This window comes from Pinus tabuliformis, chromosome 6 (assembly GCF_031772625.1).
Source record: "Pinus tabuliformis cultivar Carrire ecotype Pingquan chromosome 6, CPIR1, whole genome shotgun sequence".
NCBI lineage: Eukaryota > Viridiplantae > Streptophyta > Pinopsida > Pinales > Pinaceae > Pinus > Pinus tabuliformis.
Window position 1 is genome coordinate 1,427,221,285 of NC_142292.1, and position 12,797 is coordinate 1,427,234,081.

The window sequence follows — 12,797 nt, forward strand, 5'->3', positions numbered from 1 at the left end:
ATATAGTCCTTTGCATGTTCGTCAAACACCATTCTCATTAGATACTACTGAAGAATATTATTATACAAACAAATAAGAGTGAATATCACTTATGTCATGGATGAATGGTAAATTTTATCTCACTTAATTATCCATAATTCTATTCACGTGTATAACATTAACATGGCGTGAAAGAGACTTTGACCTAAATCATATACGAGGTGATGCTGTGGGTTGAGATATAACAATGAAAGGTAATTTCATCCAAAATGGATTTTCACTTGAACAAACACAAGTTATTCTTTTCCTACAATCTACTTCTCCATCTCCATTTTCTATGAAGAAACTAGTTTCTTAAGAAATTATTATTCTACATTTTAGTCAAGAAAATAAGCAACAACCATAAAATATGTTTAAGGAATTGTAGACACTAGGAGGTCATATTTTATATGTCTTATTTCACACGAATTTAGCTCACACTCTAATAATATCGCCGAATAGAATAGATACTTTCAATATGAGAATAAACAATTTATTCAATCCTAATAATTCATATCAAAAATTAATTTATTTATAAGAAATACATTGATGAATCTACATAAGAGGTGCATTCTTAAATCACTTAATAGTATTATTGCATGATGTATTGTTGAACATACAAAGCGTAAGAAATTTAGGAATGTACGCATGATTAATAGATTGAACATGAAGTTCATTTTTGTCTTATAGGCATGTTATATTGAAAGGTAAATTGCGGATAGGAATAGGGTTAGTAAGGACAGAACTTGGAACTATTCATAACATTATTTATTGTCTTAGTTCAAAACCTTCTCAACTCTCAATGTAGTCCATTATTATTTTATAGTTACATTGGTGCACCATAAGATATGACAAATCCAAACATTATTGTAGAAATTACGATATAGATTTGCCACTGCTTATGAAGTTTTAATTAAAATCATAAGACACAAACCTACTCTACTGCTCTGCGTAAATCAATTTACAATCTAGAAAAATAATCTCATACATGTAATAATAAATAACACACACGCACACAATATTTTTCTCGGGGAAAACAATCTGCTAAAAACCCCAATGCATGCTTGCATTAATCTAATGAATAGAGATGTATTACAATTTCTTTGCTCGATTGAGCACAATCTGCAAGTGAATAACCTATGTCTGAACTCACTAAGAGGCTTTGACCCAAACCTAGTCAATTTTTGTCTTTGCTTGAGCCCCAATTTCCTTGTGCATTTCCTTGAGAAATTATCCCCTATTATTTAGGAATTTCTTCAAAATGGATTGTGCAATTCCTCAAGGTGATCATCGACTTGCATGAAACACTTGTACGCTCCACAATAGTCTACAACTTATGTTACATTTCCTTGGAATCTCCACCTCAATTGGGTAACTCAAATTCTCTGCATGCACTAGTTATTTTGGGTTGATTGATCAGTTAACTAGAAGATCGGTGAGTTAGACTAAAGCCACACTATACAACTGTCCTTCCACTAGTTCCTCCAATAGTTGGAACTAGTTTAACTGAACACAACTTAATATAACTTAATTAGATTGCTACAAATTATAAATCACTCATGCTTAACTGCTCAAGCCCTCCAACTCGAATTAACTGAGTTAACTGAGTGACAAGAGCCATGTCACCTCAGTTAACTACATCCAATATTTATGTTGATGTAGAAATTCAATTTTTCTCAATTTAATCAAGGAATAATCAAATTGAGAATTTCTTGCTACATTTTTCAACAATTATAATAATAAAACTTGTTTTTCAAGGAAAGTTTGAACAAATCTGATTGTGAATGGCTTGGTCTCTCACTACATACAAATCACTAGTCTTGACTTGAAAAAAATGAATAGTTAATATTGTTATTGTAGAGAGATAAGATTTAACATGATTCATGATCATTTCAATAGGAAAATTCATAGAAGGTTTAAGCATATCATCATGATTTACATTTGAAAGGTATGCAATGTTGAATCAAGGTTCATATTCTACAATTAACAAGAAGAAGAAAAAATTGATTAAAATCCATCTCATTATCACCATTGTGTTTATTATACATTCTATTCAGTTAATCTTTGTATATTAGTATCACTAATTTTTGTGATCACTTATTGCAACTTAACCTCATATAACCATCTTCAAAATGTGAAGAATCATTATGAATAGCATGGCACCAATAGAAATAAGTCACGAACATTTCCCAATTACTATATACTTACATCTATAGAATTGTCTATCTTAAAAAAATTATAATTCCACTTATACAAAATTATAATATTTATACTTTCTATTTTTTCTATATTGTTAAACTTTTACCTTTTTTTCATATACATTTTTGTTAATTATTTTTCTTGTATTATATCATGAAAACTAGCATACAAAGCTCATCAATTTGTCTTCTCATTTCAAGTTTGTCATACCTCAAAACTAGCATATAATAAATCATGATAATTGATGTGACCATACCTCTGATGCCAAATAATTTTTGTTGACATAGTTGTAGAAGTCAATGCTTGATGACTTTTGCTGGTAACATCAAGCTTGTACAAGCCTCCAACTCTGACTCCTGAAGCAACAAGTTTGCAATGATCCAACAAATCTTTCACTATGCAATGTGTTTTGAAGAATTCAACCTTCAAGTTTTGATCTGTAATTGTAGACACAGAGATCAAATTTTTCTTGATCCCAGGCACATACATAACATTATGGATGCACTTGATACTTCCATTTGGTAAATTCATAGGTATATCTCCATATCCCATGATCTTATACGCACGATCATCTCCAAGGTAGATGTTTCTGCCATTGCTTATTTCCTTGAAGTTTTCGTACCAACCCTTATTGCATGTCATATGAATTGAAGTTCCAGAGTCCAAAAACCATGTATTGGCATCATCCATTTCAGCAGACAACACAACATTAGATACATATATCTTAAGGTTTTTGAAACCATAATCCAGGTCTTCTCCGGCAAAATGTCCTAACTATCTTCTATGTTTACGCCTAGATTCATCATTTTTCTTCTTAAAGTAGCCTCTCGCAAGATGTCCACTTCTACCACAATATAAGCATTTTATTCCAGATGACATACGTTGATTCAATTTCAGAAATAGCCTTTTCTTCTACTAGCTTCCACCTTTGTTTGCTCCTCCTTGTTTCCCTTTGAAGAATTTCTTGTGAGACAAGTGCCAAATCTAGAGTCTAAGGCTTCAAGTTCTTGCGCCTCTCTTCTTCTTGCAACAGTATGCCTATCAATTCCTCCCTTGTTGCAAGACCTATAATAAAAATCTAGTAGTCCTCTGACATTCCATTTAGAGTGATTGTCACAAGATCAGTAGTAGCTAGTGATTCTATTATATCTCCTAGCTTATCTTTCGAATCTTTAATTCTGGAAATAAAGGCACTAACAGGTTCATTCTCTTCGATTTTAATATACAGAAACTTACTCTTCAAAAACAAGACTCGATTTTTGTTCTTAGTTTAATACAACTCCTGCATTGCATTTCAGGTTGCATTGGAGGTCTGACAATCACAAATATAAGATATTACATTATCTTTAACATATATTCTTAATAATACCTTTGCTTTGTTCTCCCGCTTTTCCCAGTCCCAAATTGATGTTGTTATCGAGCCTGTAGCAAGTTTTGCTTCTTCTCCCTTCATGATGGCCCAAGCACCATAGCCTTCCAACAACGTTTGGAGCTTAAATTTCCAACTGACGTAATTCATGCCATCCAATTTATTTACTTCATTCAAGTATATCTCTACGAGTGGATTCACCATATTTTCCCAATGCTTTTCAAGAGTACTTCCAAAGCCATCAAATGATTTAAATAATGGCTAAAGGAAAAAATTATTAAACCTCAATTATCAACCAAACAAAAAAATACAGCCCTTCTTTTCTTTTAAAACAAAATATATATAAGACCCCAAAAAAATATCACAACTCCTTTCAAAAAAACACTACAAATTGGTGCTCCCCTTCAAACAAATATGAGAGCACCCTCTTTTAAAAAAAAACTTGAAATATGAGCTTTTAAATGCTCACGCTACCGCACTTTTCAAAGGAGGAGAAAGTCAAATGTTCTGATTCTACCACTGCACTTTTCGAAGGAGGAAGGTGTTGCATAACAGGAATCTCAATTTTGTAAGTTTCGCCTCTTTCAACGAACTTTACACCGTGAGTCGACCAGCGTTGTTAATATGAATTAAGCCAACGACGAGCTCCATACAAAAAAATATAATTCGACTGGAGCAGATCAATAAGAGTCACCCAATCCTGTTGTCCCTGAGGCTGCCCACAATCTAGGCTGCGAACAACCTTGGCTGGCTTTTTTCATTGAATTAACAACAATTAATTACAGCATAGATTAGGATAATTAAAATTAATTTCCAAAAATCCAGAACTAATTAGGATAATTAAATTTAATTTCCAAAAATTGAGAACTAATTTTTAATTATATATATATAAAATAATGTTATAGAAAATAAAATATCCAATAAATTTAAAAATACATTAATAATAAAAACAAATTTAATGTATTGATAAAATGACTCAATACATATGTTATGTAATCTTTATAATATTCAAAACACTTTAAAATAAGGTTGTTCATAAAAAATTTGAGCTTTCTTAACTCATGATAAATCTGTGCTTAAGATGGATCTAGGCGGCTTCTAATAACACATTTGAGTGAAAAGATAATAAACCTCACCTTCTAAATGGGTTTTCTTCCACTTTGAGATTTTCAAATATGTTGTTTAATTGTATAACCAATGTATTTACAAACTTCTTTCCATTTATCATTCCATTTATTTCCTGAAATTAAACAAAAGACTGATACTTAATTAATCAATAATTTAAAAAAAAAAAAATTTACATAATTTAAAATTTCATAACATTATAACATTCATTGTGATAAATATTTCTAACTGAATATATATATATATGGCTGCTAGGGGATCATGATAGAGTATTATATTAAAAGACTCTTCGACATGTTGCTTCAAATATAGTGTAGCCTATTCATAGCTTTGTTAATTTAAATAATTTGAAAATTTTTATCATCAATTTTCTTAACATCATAAAAATGACAAAATCTATATCTATTTATTCGTACTTCCGCACTTATCCAAAAATTTATATTTTAATCACAAACTTAGTGAAAACGAATACCATATATTTATCCAGATAATAATTATTAACCTACTTAAAACAAAGTTTTGCCCAATATCAAAAATATAATAAATATTCAAATTATGACACTTTTTTTCCACAGGGTGTATCGGCTTGGCTTCCTTCCTGCTGCCTACTGGTCAACAATTTCATGTCCTTTTCTGATTACAGGGCGTTATGCATCAAGACTCTATGGCGCCCCCAACTCTATCCTCCATTCAGCAGGAAATTTAGCAGGGAGGCGGACAGTTTATCCAATTTAGGCATTCAGGCGCTTATGGACGGTCTTCATGTCGACATTCATATTATCCATTGGGCATTCAGGAGCTTATGGATGGTCTCTATGTCAACATTCATATGGAAGAATCTGGCAGGATGCTGGAACTATGAAATTACCTGGGCGATATTTGTTTCTTATGATTTTGTATTGCTTATATGTCGCTTCTATTTCACTCTTCCTGTATTTCACTCTTCCTGTTTTGATGCGGATGCTCCAGGTTTGGTGCGGATACGACACTGGGCAACCTGACTGATAGGTTTGGAACTACTTTGTAGTTGATCCTTGCACTACATCCTGCTTTGATGTATTTATGATATATCCATATGAATGAAAATTCTGCTTTTTTCTTCTGAAAAAAAAATGATAATGACAACGATTAACATCCTAAGGTTTAGCGGACCTTAACAACTCCTTTCAATCTTAGAACTAAAGCACTGGGTCGGCCGACTGGAACTGCTTCAAGGCAGTTTTCCCCAGTACGGAGTTGCTCTGGAACATAATGGTCAGTAGAGAGCTCAGATATATTCAAGCCACCGGTGACTACAGTTGGGCATTTTTAACAGTGGACTTGAAGCTGCATTTGCATATGATAGGGCTTACCTCAAGTTCAAAAGTGCTAAAGGTCCTCTAAACCTTCTCAATGGCAAACAGTGCCTGATGGGAACCAACTTTCAGGAATTATAAGGAACAGAGGGTGCAGATGATCAACGGTCATTATTATCCAGAGAAATTTAACTAGTTCATATGAATAAGGACTGGACTTCCAGCCGATGCAGGTGAAAGCCAAGAAAACACCAATATTGTTAAGAATGAAGGGCAATTTGACAAAGAGGTCGCACCGAGAGATGATGGAAAGCATAATAGATTGGTCATTCCAAAGCAGCATGTAGAATGCAATTTCCCTCTGGAATCCCATATCAATTGTAAAGGTGAAGCTTTCGTATTTCTGAACGAGAACAACAAAGAATGGGAGTTGAAGTACTCATTTTGGAGGAGCAGCCAGAGCTACATCCTGACCAGGAGTTGGAACAGCTTTGTTGAGGAGAACCATCTAAATGCTGGAGATATTGTTTCCTTCGAAAGGTGTAGGGCCATTGGCAAAGTTTATATCAGTGTCACCCATCATCCAATTTTTTTATAACAAAGTGCAGAATGTACAGGACGCCAATTTACGACACTAGCTTTTTAATTGTGAATTTGTAGGTTAGCGCATAGTTATTAAGTTCAAATTCGATTTGATACTGAAAAAATTGGACAAAATTGGAGAGTATTCATCTTATCACTATTAAAAAATTGAGTTTTTAATAAATTGTGAAAAATCAAAATTAACAATTTTAATATTCAAAAATTGTTTTTAATTATATTATAAAAATTGCAAATAAAATTAAATATTAAGATCAATAGAAAAAACCATCTTGATAAATGAAGGTGAATGAGATGAAAGAAACAGGAAAAAAATTTTCTACATGAACAAAAAAAATGAATGACAAATATCAAACCTTTAGAGTTTTTAGTTCTTAGTTAATCAATAAATAGTAGTTAATGAGATTGCTTCCCAATAATACAAATAAACATTTGAACATTATTCAGAGTAATGTTATATAAAAAATATATATTCATATTTTAATCAAAATATTGATTTAACTTAAACCCATAGGGATCCAATTTTTTCAAGTGCAAATTTTTTTATGACGCAATATTATTTGTACAAATTTTCTTATGAGACAACATTATTAAAAAAAAAATTTCCCTTTCGAAAAGTCGTAATTTTCATTAAGCAAAGAAAATTACATTTTGAGATGCAAAAGTATATGCTATAAGTGAGGCATAAAGCCCATCATGTTTGGGTAGTCAAAAAGAGGTGTACTCCATGCAGGGAGACACTCTACTGTCACTGAGGTTTCAAAATAAGATAAAAGTTTACTCTACGCAGAGAGTATTAAACTGTCATATATAAGTCTAGTATCATTGTGCATATATAAAATTATATAAACAAAAAGTATTTTCAGGCTCCTTCAGAGCTAGTTAATCTGATATGTCTATATAAGGTCTATGGTAGTGCTGATGGAAGGTTCCATCCTTCTGCTCCAGTATCCTCCATGTCCCTATAGGCTTGTGCGCTGCTTCCTTGGATAGTAGATCGACAACTGTGTTTCGCTCCCTGTATATATGATGACAAACAAAAGTGTCAAAAATATTGATGAGTCTATGGACTTCTTCCATGATATGACTCAGAGAATATGCATTGCAATTTGCAGTTTTGTTTATCCAATTGCATACAATTTTTGAGTCTCCAAATAGTTGTAAGTTTCTGCAATGTTTTTCCAGTGCAAATTGTATGGTATATTTGGCTGTGATAAGCTCAGCAAAATTGTTAGTGCCTCTGCCCAGTCCCATTTGAATTTTGAAAGAATGAGATTCCGAGAGGTGTAGTATGGCACCACCCCCACATCCAATGTCTTGTGCTGAGCCGTCAAAATATGCCCAGGGGTGTGTATGATTAATGTTTTCAAGGATAATGTGCCTGGGAGTAGAGCTAGATTCATCCTCGGGAATGAGTTGGTAATTAGATAGGATGTGAGCTGGGATAGTCGACCACAGGGGGGGAGAATTCTAAAAGATGTATCAATTTCGAGCAATCTAGATAGCCCAGCATGTGAGAATAGGGATATTTCTGGATTTCTTTGAGGAGGCGGCAGTCCACCATGCTTCCCAAGCCTCACGAATGGACATGCCCTGCCATTGAGGGAGTGAGGGTAGATGAGAGAGTATAGAACTCCATAGATCTTTTATAGTTGGGCACAAAAGGAAGAGGTGATCCACAGTATCATTTTCAGTTTTACATAGACCGCACCAGAAGGGTCCATGGAAGGATTTTTTGCTTAAATTATCTCCTGTGGGGATCTTGTTCCTCAGAATCGTCCACATGAGGAGCCTCGATCTGGGAGGTGCTTTTGACCTCCATATGCTACTCCACCAAGTTTCACATAGTGGAGGTTTTTTTGAGTCCATTAGAGCTATATAACCTTCTTTTGGTGAGTATTTTCCGTTCTTTGTTGGTGCCCAAATTAGCTCATCCTCTCCTTCTAGTATTCTGATATGTGATTCAGTAAGGGCCTCTGTGTATTCCTTCCATTGCTGTGGCCATAGATGAGGGATCTGCAATGCCCTCCCAGATTTCTAGGCTTGTTGTGCAAATGTTGAGCAATCTATGTCTGCTATGTGGCTAAGATGAGTGATCCCCCTGGTAGAGATATGGGTTCTTAGCTCCACAGGGAGCCTGTGAACCTTTCCACACCTGATCCAGGAGTCTATCCCTATTCTGACCGTTGCTCCTGACTGTATTCTCCATGTGAGACCGTCCCTAATAAGAGGCATTACTTGCAGAATTTCTTTCCATATCTTTGATTTGCCAACATAGTTCCATTGTGGTTGTCGTAGCCATTCCATGAGATTTTGAGGAGCAATGTATTTAGAGATGGCCATCGTTGCCCATAAGTTGTGTGATGTGATTAGCTGCCATCCTAATTTGGTCGCCAAGGTTGTAGAAAAAGTGCCTAGGCTTTTGATTCCCTAACCCCCCCATTTCTTTGGGAGAGCTACGGATTCCCAATTGGTCCACGCAAATATTTTCCACGGCTGCTTCCCTTTCCACAAGAATCTACAACATAGGTTTTTTATTCTAGAAAGGATTCCCCTTAGTATCCAGGCTAACGACATCCAGTGCACTGGAGTTGCTTCCAGAACTGCTTTAGTGAGGATCAGCCTGCCTGCTCTCGATAAATATTTGAGGTAACAAATGTTAAGCTGTTTTTCCATCTTGGTGATGAGCTATATCCAGTCTGCATTCTTATATCCGAGAGGCTTTAATATGTAGCCCAAGTATTTGAGACCCTCTTCTAGTTGCAGTAGGGTATAAGAGAATTTGCATAGGGCATAGTGTATCTCGTATGGGGAGCATCCAATAGTCATTATAGTGGACTTTGCATTGTTCACCATTATGCCTGTGGTTGATAGGAAAATAGAGAAAGTGTTTTCTAGTGAGGTCAAATCACCAATACTCCCATTTAGGAAGAGCAAAACATCGTCTACAAAGAGTAAATGCGTCAATGTGCATCCATCTGCAATCTTGATACCTCTTAGTCTTCCTCGATGATACTCCTCCTTTAAGATTCTACTAAGACCTTCCATGATGAGTAAGAAAAGTAACGAGGACAGTGGGCATCTTTGCCTGATACCTCTCTCGGAGTGAAAGAAGGGTGATGCCGCCCCATTCACAAGGACACTGAATGATACATTAGTAATGCAACACATAATCCATCTTATGAACTCGTATGGAAATCCTAAGTGTGTTAAAAGCATTCTAATATAGAGCCAATTTACTCTATCAAAAGGCTTTTGAGAGATCTACTTTTAGGAGCATATCTTTAAGTTTATGGAGTATAAGATTTCCTATATAATTCCGACAACCTCATGGATTTGTCACATTATTTAAATGTTTCGTATAAATTTTTTTTTTTTCAGACTTTTTATATTTTTTATGTTAACCCACATGAGTAAAATTTTAACTTTAATAAAAAACTAACAAAATTACACATCAAAAAAATACTTTAAAAATATTTACTTTAATTTATAAAATATTTTTTATAGATATATTAAAATTTAAAAATGAAAAAAAAAAAAACTTTAAAATAATAAAATAATTTCCACAAAATTTTCCACCATATGAAAATGACCTTTCAAATATTTCACTCTGAGCTTAAAATTTGAAGTATCAATCTACTCTATTTCATTTTTGCATTATGCTTTCTAAATTTTTTATTCGAACACACATTTCGCTCGGCTTCACTCTGAGGATGACTTCTTTTCTAAATTCTTATTTTTTATTTATTTTTTAGTGCAGAACACTGTATATTGGTATTATTAAATATTTTTAAAAGAATTGGTTTTAGTGTGATATTTTGAAGTTTTTAGTGTCAGAATTCGGGGTTTAAATTTGTGGTGAAATGTTTATTTTGAGTGTATGAAATTCAACACCCTGCAAACCCTGAAGGCACTTCTATTAAGCACGAGTTATCCATCACACTTAAACTTTTAATTTCAATAAATTCCTACAAAATTTAAAAACTTCCAAAAATTGAAAACAACTCTATCCTGAAATGCCTGCACAGGCTTACCTAAAAGAAGGCTTACCTAAAAAGAATAATCAAAGACCACAGCACTGATTTGTTCTATTATATTTTTCATTTCCTTTTAAACAGAGGATCATTCGGGCTTGCCGTTTTCAAATCGCCAGATGTCAGCTGAATCGATGACTAGTGGATAGGCTTCTTCATCTTGGAATTGGAGATAGGCTGGTTTTCTGCCGAAAGAACCGTTAAGGCCGTCGGAAGTCACGGTGAAAGGCATGAGCATCTCCAGAAACTACTTTTCAGGTAGTGCGTCATACAATCTTCGTGCAGGTGAAAGGTGGCAAGGAATGTTTCTGTACTATCTCGATGAACTTTGATATTGGGTACTAACCCTTCTAGCATCACAGTCCCGACCAAGAATGTCTTGGTCACTAACTGGAACAGGCTCCAATTGGTAGTGAAAGTGAAAATTATGAGTTGTAAAAAATTTTAACGTATCAAACTGAATTTTAATGTATTATTTACTGAATCGAACCGAACAGCTGAATTTCTGAATTTTTTAGTCTGATTTGGCCGAATTGGGTACCTATGGTTTAACATGCATGGAAAGGATTTCGAATGTTTTAGTCCGATTCGGCCAAATTCAGTAACTATGGTTTAACTTGCATAGAAAGCATTTGGTTAAACGAAGAACACTTGTATTTACTGAATAAGAACTAAAGAAAATGAAAATGAAAAAAATGAATTGTATTCTTATTAAAAAAAATTGAGAAAAATAAAATACACACAATATATTTTATATAGTGATATAGTCATTAGTTAATTATCTTATGCAAGTGGAAATAAGTAAAATCAGACAACCACCCTGAAGCACTCTCCTTGATAATAACAAGGTTGTCCTATATGATTTCACTCCACTCATCTAACTAAAATAGAACTAAGTGTATATAATATCTCCACTGTTCTGTTGTAGCACTGTAGGGAGAACATAATGAATGTTTTCAAAACTGCTCAAAATCTAATGAGTTGAGCTCATTTTCATCCATACGGCACCTCAGCTCATCTTACTTCCCTAAGAGAGTCTTCAAAGTGGGTCAAACTTCTTTTGGAATGATGCATATTTTGGCATGAAACTATAATTATGGAGAAATTGATAAGGATAAGAAATTAAAAGCCCCATTCATAAATTTGAGATATTTGGATTTTTCACTTGTTGAATTTTGTTCAATCTCTGTTGCTATGGTCTTCTGATACAAGCCTCTGTTTATGAGCTGAAGACATACAATATACTGTACATACTCAACTAATAAGCCATAGTAGTGGATACATGCTCAAGTAATAAGCCATAGTAGTGAATATGGAAAGATGTAGACTTACAAAGAGAAAAGTGGCACCTAATCTTAATTAACTACTCATGAAATCATAATTTAATGGTTTCATACAACCGGAAATAAATAAAATGTATTAATGCATTTATAGAGTTTCCTCTGATTAACATACAGAATTCCACTCTACGGCTCTAACTGAAATACTCATTTCACTTACTATTATTGTTAATGACCATGATTGACCTTAACATTTTCGCAGTAAAAATGTGATATTGAAAAACCATAACACAATCCTTCCCGTTAAGACGGGTTACTGGACGGGGTACTACTAGTGCATTCAAGAACGGAGTCACGTGGGGGACGAATGAATTGTGGAAGGAAGAATATGCAATATTGATATCGGAAGAGAGACAACGGATCGGAGTTTATTCCCCACACATGAAACCCGACGTGACAATGCAGGGAGAGACAATGCACGCCAAAGTAGGTCTGCTGAATATTATGTATTGAACTTGCAGCGGTAGAAAGGGATTTGCAGTGGTCACACGGTATTTGTCTTGTGATGGAAATGTTTTAGAGGTTGGAAGAAAACAACTGTAGCTTTCTCGCTTTTCATTTTTATGGCTATGTTAATTTTCAGTATATTTGTTTTGGTTGACGGTGTTTCAATATATTTTCAATCTGATTTGTTTATTTTTTTGGTTAATAAAAATATTTTTATTAGATAAATTATTTAAATTTTCTTATGAGCTATATATATAAAAGAATATTAAAAATAAATAAAATCAAAAATTTTAAAAATATAAATTATTTTATTAATTTATTTTTATTATTAATTATTAATATATTTTTATGATTTTAATATTTTTGTATA

General features: G+C 33.7%; 1 protein-coding gene across 3 annotated transcripts in view; it reads right to left on the minus strand.

The window, feature by feature from the left end:
* Window positions 1–4,728: 4,728 nt before the first annotated feature.
* Window positions 4,729–12,797, minus strand: part of LOC149263999 (uncharacterized) — an 84,921-nt gene continuing 76,852 nt past the window's right edge. The window contains exon 4 of one of the 3 annotated variants that reach the window (XM_089427252.1): window positions 4,729–4,826. The gene's annotated coding sequence lies outside the window, so the exon portion shown is untranslated. Of the gene's footprint in view, window positions 4,827–7,255; window positions 7,625–12,797 lie in introns of those variants that run through there. The other 2 variants (XR_016259470.1, XM_089427243.1) reach the window with 2 other exon arrangements.